Source organism: Hydractinia symbiolongicarpus, chromosome 5, assembly GCF_029227915.1.
Source record: "Hydractinia symbiolongicarpus strain clone_291-10 chromosome 5, HSymV2.1, whole genome shotgun sequence".
In the NCBI taxonomy this organism is placed as follows: domain Eukaryota; kingdom Metazoa; phylum Cnidaria; class Hydrozoa; order Anthoathecata; family Hydractiniidae; genus Hydractinia; species Hydractinia symbiolongicarpus.
In genome coordinates this window covers 32,116,268-32,124,901 of record NC_079879.1, presented here as the reverse complement: position 1 = coordinate 32,124,901, position 8,634 = coordinate 32,116,268, and positions in this window count along the sequence as shown.

Below are 8,634 nucleotides of genomic sequence, written 5' to 3'. Positions count from 1 at the left end.
TGGTCGAACTCAGCGATTACACTGGGCTCTGTGGTAGCGCTTTATCTAAAAGTGTAGATAAGTAAGTTAGTTGTTACTGTGGCACCAATCCTAGCTTTTAGCTCGCGCTGAAGAAATAGAGACGGTTTCAAAAACTACATTTCTTTGACTTTCTAACGGTATCAGTCCGGTTGAGTTACAACGTTTGCGTCAGTTATTCGTACCAACATATATTTAGCGATATGTTTCTGATATTACTAGGTTGAATCGCTTTTAACAGTGAAACGATGGACTGTGGGATTTAATTGACCTGATTTTGGACTTTAACCTCATAAATATGATAAATGAGACAATTGGACTCCAAGAAATAACATTCTTCTTAATTTGACATGATTGGTCGAACTCAGCGATTACACTGGGCTCTGTGGTAGCGCTTTATTTAAAAGTGTAGATAAGTAGGTTAGTTGTTACTGTGGCACCAATCCTAGCTTTTAGCTCGCGCTGAAGAAATAGAGACGGTTTCAAAAACTACATTTTTTTGACTTTCTAACGGTATCAGTTCGGTTGAGTTACAACGTTTGCGTCACATATTTGTACCAACATATATTTAGCGATATGTTTCTGACATTACTAGGTTGAATCGCTTTTAACAGTGAAACGATTGACTGTGGGATTTAATTGAACTGATTTTGGGCTTTGACCTTACAAATGTGATAAATGAGCCAATTGAACTCCAAGAAATAACATTCTTCATAATTTGACACGATTGTTGGAACTCAACGATTACACTTGCCGCTGTGATATCGCCTTATTTAAAACTGTAGATAAATAAGTCATTTTTTACTGTGGGACCTATCCTAGCTTTTAGCTCGCGCTGAAGAGATAGAGACGGTTTCAAAAACTACATTTCTTTGAATTTCTAACGGTATCAGTCCTGTTGAGTTACAACGTTTGCGCCACATATTCGTACCAACATATATTTAGCGATATGTTTCTGATATTACTAGGTTGAATCGCTTTTAACAGTGAAACGATTGACTGTGGGATTATTTGAGCTGATTTTGGGCTTTGACTTTACAAATGTTATAAATGAGCCAATTGGACACCAAGATATAGCATTCTTCATAATTTGAAACGATTGTTGGAACTCAACTATTACACTGGCCGCTGTGATACCGCCTTATTTAAAACTGTAGATAAATAAGTCATTTTTTACTGTGGGACCTATCCTAGCTTTTAGCTCGCGCTGAAGAAATAGAGACGGTTTCAAAAACTACATTTCTTTGACATTCTAACGGTATCAGTCCGGTTGAGTTACAACGTTTGCGTCACATATTCGTACCAACATATATTTAGCGATATGTCTCTGATATTACTAGGTTAAATCGCTTTTAACAGCGAAACGATTGCCTGTGGGATTTAATTGAACTGATTTTGGGCTTTGACCTTACAAATGTTATAAATGAGCCAATTGGACACCAAGATAAAGCATTCTTCATAATTTGACACGATTGTTGGAACTCAACTATTACACTGGCCGCTGTGATACCGCCTTATTTAAAACTGTAGATAAATAAGTCATTTTTTACTGTGGGACCTATCTTAGCTTTTAGCTCGCGCTGAAAAAATAGAGACGGTTTCAAAAACTACATTTCTTTGACTTTCTAACGGTATCAGTCCAGTTGAGTTACAACGTTTGCGTCACATATTCGTACCAACATATATTTAGCGATATGTTTCTGATATTACTAGGTTGAATCGCTTTTAACAGTGAAACGATTGACTGTGGGATTTAATTGACCTGATTTTGGACTTTGACCTTATAAATATGATAAATGAGACAATTGGACTCCCAGAATTAACATTCTTCTTAATTTGATATGATTGGTCGAACTCAGCGATTACACTGGGCTCTGTGGTAGCGCTTTATCTAAAAGTGTAGATAAGTAAGTTAGTTGTTACTGTGGCACCAATCCTAGCTTTTAGCTCGCGCTGAAGAAATAGAGACGGTTTCAAAAACTACATTTCTTTGACTTTCTAACGGTATCAGTCCGGTTGAGTTACAACGTTTGCGTCACATATTCGTACCAACATATATTTAGCGATATGTTTCTGATATTACTAGGTTGAATCGCTTTTAACAGTGAAACGATGGACTGTGGGATTTAATTGACCTGATTTTGGACTTTAACCTCATAATTATGATAAATGAGACAATTGGACTCCAAGAAATAACATTCTTCTTAATTTGACATGATTGGTCGAACTCAGCGATTACACTGGGCTCTGTGGTAGCGCTTTATTTAAAAGTGTAGATAAGTAGGTTAGTTGTTACTGTGGCACCAATCCTAGCTTTTAGCTCGCGCTGAAGAAATAGAGACGGTTTCAAAAACTACATTTTTTTGACTTTCTAACGGTATCAGTTCGGTTGAGTTACAACGTTTGCGTCACATATTCGTACCAACATATATTTAGCGATATGTTTCTGACATTACTAGGTTGAATCGCTTTTAACAGTGAAACGATTGACTGTGGGATTTAATTGAACTGATTTTGGGCTTTGACCTTACAAATGTGATAAATGAGCCAATTGGACTCCAAGAAATAACATTCTTCATAATTTGACACGATTGTTGGAACTCAACGATTACACTTGCCGCTGTGATATCGCCTTATTTAAAACTTTAGGTAAATAAGTCATTTTTTACTGTGGGACCTATCCTAGCTTTTAGCTCGCGCTGAAGAGATAGAGACGGTTTTAAAAACTACATTTCTTTGAATTTCTAACGGTATCAGTCCGGTTGAGTTACAACGTTTGCGCCACATATTCGTGCCAACATATATTTAGCGATATGTTTCTGATATTACTAGGTTGAATCGCTTTTAACAGTGAAACGATTGACTGTGGGATTTAATTGAGCTGATTTTGGGCTTTGACCTTACAAATGTTATAAATGAGCCAATTGGACACCAAGATATAGCATTCTTCATAATTTGACACGATTGTTGGAACTCAACTATTACACTGGCCGCTGTGATACCGCCTTATTTAAAACTGTAGATAAATAAGTCATTTTTTACTGTGGGACCTCTCCTAGCTTTTAGCTCGCGCTGAAGAAATAGAGACGGTTTCAAAAACTACATTTCTTTGACTTTCTAACGGTATCAGTCCGGTTGAGTTACAACGTTTGCGTCACATATTCGTACCAACATATATTTAGCGATATGTCTCTGATATTACTAGGTTGAATCGCTTTTAACAGCGAAACGATTGCCTGTGGGATTTAATTGAACTGATTTTGGGCTTTGACCTTACAAATGTTATAAATGAGCCAATTGGACACCAAGATATAGCATTCTTCATAATTTGACTCGATTGTTGGAACTCAACTATTACACTGGCCGCTGTGATACCGCCTTATTTAAAACTGTAGATAAATAAGTCATTTTTTACTGTGGGACCTATCCTAGCTTTTAGCTCGCGCTGAAAAAATAGAGACGGTTTCAAAAACTACATTTCTTTGACTTTCTAACGGTATCAGTCCAGTTGAGTTACAACGTTTGCGTCACATATTCGTACCAACATATATTTAGCGATATGTTTCTGATATTACTAGGTTGAATCGCTTTTAACAGTGAAACGATTGACTGTGGGATTTAATTGACCTGATTTTGGACTTTGACCTTATAAATATGATAAATGAGACAATTGGACTCCAAGAAATAACATTCTTCTTAATTTGACATGATTGGTCGAACTCAGCGATTACACTGGGCTCTGTGGTAGCGCTTTATCTAAAAGTGTAGATAAGTAAGTTAGTTGTTACTGTGGCACCAATCCTAGCTTTTAGCTCGCGCTGAAGAAATAGAGACGGTTTCAAAAACTACATTTCTTTGACTTTCTAACGGTATCAGTCCGGTTGAGTTACAACGTTTGCGTCAGTTATTCGTACCAACATATATTTAGCGATATGTTTCTGATATTACTAGGTTGAATCGCTTTTAACAGTGAAACGATGGACTGTGGGATTTAATTGACCTGATTTTGGACTTTAACCTCATAAATATGATAAATGAGACAATTGGACTCCAAGAAATAACATTCTTCTTAATTTGACATGATTGGTCGAACTCAGCGATTACACTGGGCTCTGTGGTAGCGCTTTATTTAAAAGTGTAGATAAGTAGGTTAGTTGTTACTGTGGCACCAATCCTAGCTTTTAGCTCGCGCTGAAGAAATAGAGACGGTTTCAAAAACTACATTTTTTTGACTTTCTAACGGTATCAGTTTGGTTGAGTTACAACGTTTGCGTCACATATTCGTACCAACATATATTTAGCGATATGTTTCTGACATTACTAGGTTGAATCGCTTTTAACAGTGAAACGATTGACTGTGGGATTTAATTGAACTGATTTTGGGCTTTGACCTTACAAATGTGATAAATGAGCCAATTGGACTCCAAGAAATAACATTCTTTATAATTTGACACGATTGTTGGAACTCAACGATTACACTTGCCGCTGTGACATCGCCTTATTTAAAACTGTAGATAAATAAGTCATTTTTTACTGTGGGACCTATCCTAGCTTTTAGCTCGCGCTGAAGAGATAGAGACGGTTTCAAAAACTACATTTCTTTGAATTTCTAACGGTATCAGTCCGGTTGAGTTACAACGTTTGCGCCACATATTCGTACCAACATATATTTAGCGATATGTTTCTGATATTACTAGGTTGAATCGCTTTTAACAGTGAAACGATTGACTGTGGGATTATTTGAGCTGATTTTGGGCTTTGACTTTACAAATGTTATAAATGAGCCAATTGGACACCAAGATATAGCATTCTTCATAATTTGACACGATTGTTGGAACTCAACTATTACACTGGCCGCTGTGATACCGCCTTATTTAAAACTGTAGATAAATAAGTCATTTTTTACTGTGGGACCTATCCTAGCTTTTAGCTCGCCCTGAAGAAATGGAGACGGTTTCAAAAACTACATTTCTTTGACTTTCTAACGGTATCAGTCCGGTTGAGTTACAACGTTTGCGTCACATATTCGTACCAACATATATTTAGCGATATGTCTCTGATATTACTAGGTTAAATCGCTTTTAACAGCGAAACGATTGCCTGTGGGATTTAATTGAACTGATTTTGGGCTTTGACCTTACAAATGTTATAAATGAGCCAATTGGACACCAAGATAAAGCATTCTTCATAATTTGACACGATTGTTGGAACTCAACTATTACACTGGCCGCTGTGATACCGCCTTATTTAAAACTGTAGATAAATAAGTCATTTTTTACTGTGGGACCTATCCTAGCTTTTAGCTCGCGCTGAAAAAATAGAGACGGTTTCAAAAACTACATTTCTTTGACTTTCTAACGGTATCAGTCCAGTTGAGTTACAACGTTTGCGTCACATATTCGTACCAACATATATTTAGCGATATGTTTCTGATATTACTAGGTTGAATCGCTTTTAACAGTGAAACGATTGACTGTGGGATTTAATTGACCTGATTTTGGACTTTGACCTTATAAATATGATAAATGAGACAATTGGACTCCCAGAATTAACATTCTTCTTAATTTGATATGATTGGTCGAACTCAGCGATTACACTGGGCTCTGTGGTAGCGCTTTATCTAAAAGTGTAGATAAGTAAGTTAGTTGTTACTGTGGCACCAATCCTAGCTTTTAGCTCGCGCTGAAGAAATAGAGACGGTTTCAAAAACTACATTTCTTTGACTTTCTAACGGTATCAGTCCGGTTGAGTTACAACGTTTGCGTCACATATTCGTACCAACATATATTTAGCGATATGTTTCTGATATTACTAGGTTGAATCGCTTTTAACAGTGAAACGATGGACTGTGGGATTTAATTGAACTGATTTTGGGCTTTGACCTTACAAATGTTATAAATGAGCCAATTGGACACCAAGATAAAGCATTCTTCATAATTTGACACGATTGTTGGAACTCAACTATTACACTGGCCGCTGTGATACCGCCTTATTTAAAACTGTAGATAAATAAGTCATTTTTTACTGTGGGACCTATCCTAGCTTTTAGCTCGCGCTGAAAAAATAGAGACGGTTTCAAAAACTACATTTCTTTGACTTTCTAACGGTATCAGTCCAGTTGAGTTACAACGTTTGCGTCACATATTGGTACCAACATATATTTAGCGATATGTTTCTGATATTACTAGGTTGAATCGCTTTTAACAGTGAAACGATTGACTGTGGGATTTAATTGACCTGATTTTGGACTTTGACCTTATAAATATGATAAATGAGACAATTGGACTCCCAGAATTAACATTCTTCTTAATTTGATATGATTGGTCGAACTCAGCGATTACACTGGGCTCTGTGGTAGCGCTTTATCTAAAAGTGTAGATAAGTAAGTTAGTTGTTACTGTGGCACCAATCCTAGCTTTTAGCTCGCGCTGAAGAAATAGAGACGGTTTCAAAAACTACATTTCTTTGACTTTCTAACGGTATCAGTCCGGTTGAGTTACAACGTTTGCGTCACATATTCGTACCAACATATATTTAGCGATATGTTTCTGATATTACTAGGTTGAATCGCTTTTAACAGTGAAACGATGGACTGTGGGATTTAATTGACCTGATTTTGGACTTTAACCTCATAAATATGATAAATGAGACAATTGGACTCCAAGAAATAACATTCTTCTTAATTTGACATGATTGGTCGAACTCAGCGATTACACTGGGCTCTGTGGTAGCGCTTTATTTAAAAGTGTAGATAAGTAGGTTAGTTGTTACTGTGGCACCAATCCTAGCTTTTAGCTCGCGCTGAAGAAATAGAGACGGTTTCAAAAACTACATTTTTTTGACTTTCTAACGGTATCAGTTCGGTTGAGTTACAACGTTTGCGTCACATATTCGTACCAACATATATTTAGCGATATGTTTCTGACATTACTAGGTTGAATCGCTTTTAACAGTGAAACGATTGACTGTGGGATTTAATTGAACTGATTTTGGGCTTTGACCTTACAAATGTGATAAATGAGCCAATTGGACTCCAAGAAATAACATTCTTCATAATTTGACACGATTGTTGGAACTCAACGATTACACTTGCCGCTGTGATATCGCCTTATTTAAAACTTTAGATAAATAAGTCATTTTTTACTGTGGGACCTATCCTAGCTTTTAGCTCGCGCTGAAGAGATAGAGACGGTTTCAAAAACTACATTTCTTTGAATTTCTAACGGTATCAGTCCGGTTGAGTTACAACGTTTGCGCCACATATTCGTACCAACATATATTTAGCGATATGTTTCTGATATTACTAGGTTGAATCGCTTTTAACAGTGAAACGATTGACTGTGGGATTTAATTGACCTGATTTTGGACTTTGACCTTATAAATATGATAAATGAGACAAATGGACTCCAAGAAATAACATTCTTCTTAATTTGACATGATTGGTCGAACTCAGCAATTACACTGGGCTCTGTGGTAGCGCTTTATTTAAAAGTGTAGATAAGTAAGTTAGTTGTTACTGTGGCACCAATCCTAGCTTTTAGCTCGCGCTGAAGAAATAGAGACGGTTTCAAAAACTACATTTCTTTGACTTTCTAACGGTATCAGTCCGCTTGAGTTACAACGTTTGCGTCACATATTCGTAACAACATATATTTAGCGATATGTTTCTGATATTACTAGGTTGAATCGCTTTTAAAAGTGAAACGATGGACTGTGCGATTTAATTGACCTGATTTTGGACTTTAACCTCATAAATATGACAAATGAGACAATTGGACTCCAAGAAATAACATTCTTCTTAATTTGACATGATTGGTCGAACTCAGCGATTACACTGGGCTCTGTGGTAGCGCTTTATTTAAAAGTGTAGATTAGTAGGTTAGTTGTTACTGTGGCACCAATCCTAGCTTTTAGCTCGCGCTGAAGAAATAGAGACGGTTTCAAAAACTACATTTCTTTGACTTTCTAACGGTATCAGTTCGGTTGAGTTACAACGTTTGCGTCACATATTCGTACCAAAATATATTTAGCGATATGTTTCTGATATTACTAGGTTGAATCGCTTTTAACAGTGAAACGATTGACTGTGGGATTTAATTGACCTGATTTTGCACTTTGACCTTATAAATATGATAAATGAGACAATTGGACTCCAAGAAATAACATTCTTCTTAATTTGACAAGATTGGTCGAACTCAGCGATTACACTGGGCAATGTGGTAGCGCTTTATCTAAAAGTGTAGATAAGTAAGTTAGTTGTTACTGTGGCACCAATCCTAGCTTTTAGCTCGCGCTGAAGAAATAGAGACGGTTTCAAAAACTACATTTCTTTGACTTTCTAACGGTATCAGTCCGGTTGAGTTACAACGTTTGCGTCACATATTCGTACCAACATACATTTAGCGATATGTTTCTGATATTACTAGGTTAATCGCTTTTAACAGTGAAACGATTGACTGTGGGACTAAGCTGAACTGATTTTGGACTTTGACCTTATAAATGTGTTAAATGAGCCAATTGAACTCCAAGAAATAACATTTTTCTTAATTTCACATGATTGCTGGAACTCAGCGATTACACTGGACGCTGTGATAGCGAAATATTTAAATATGTATA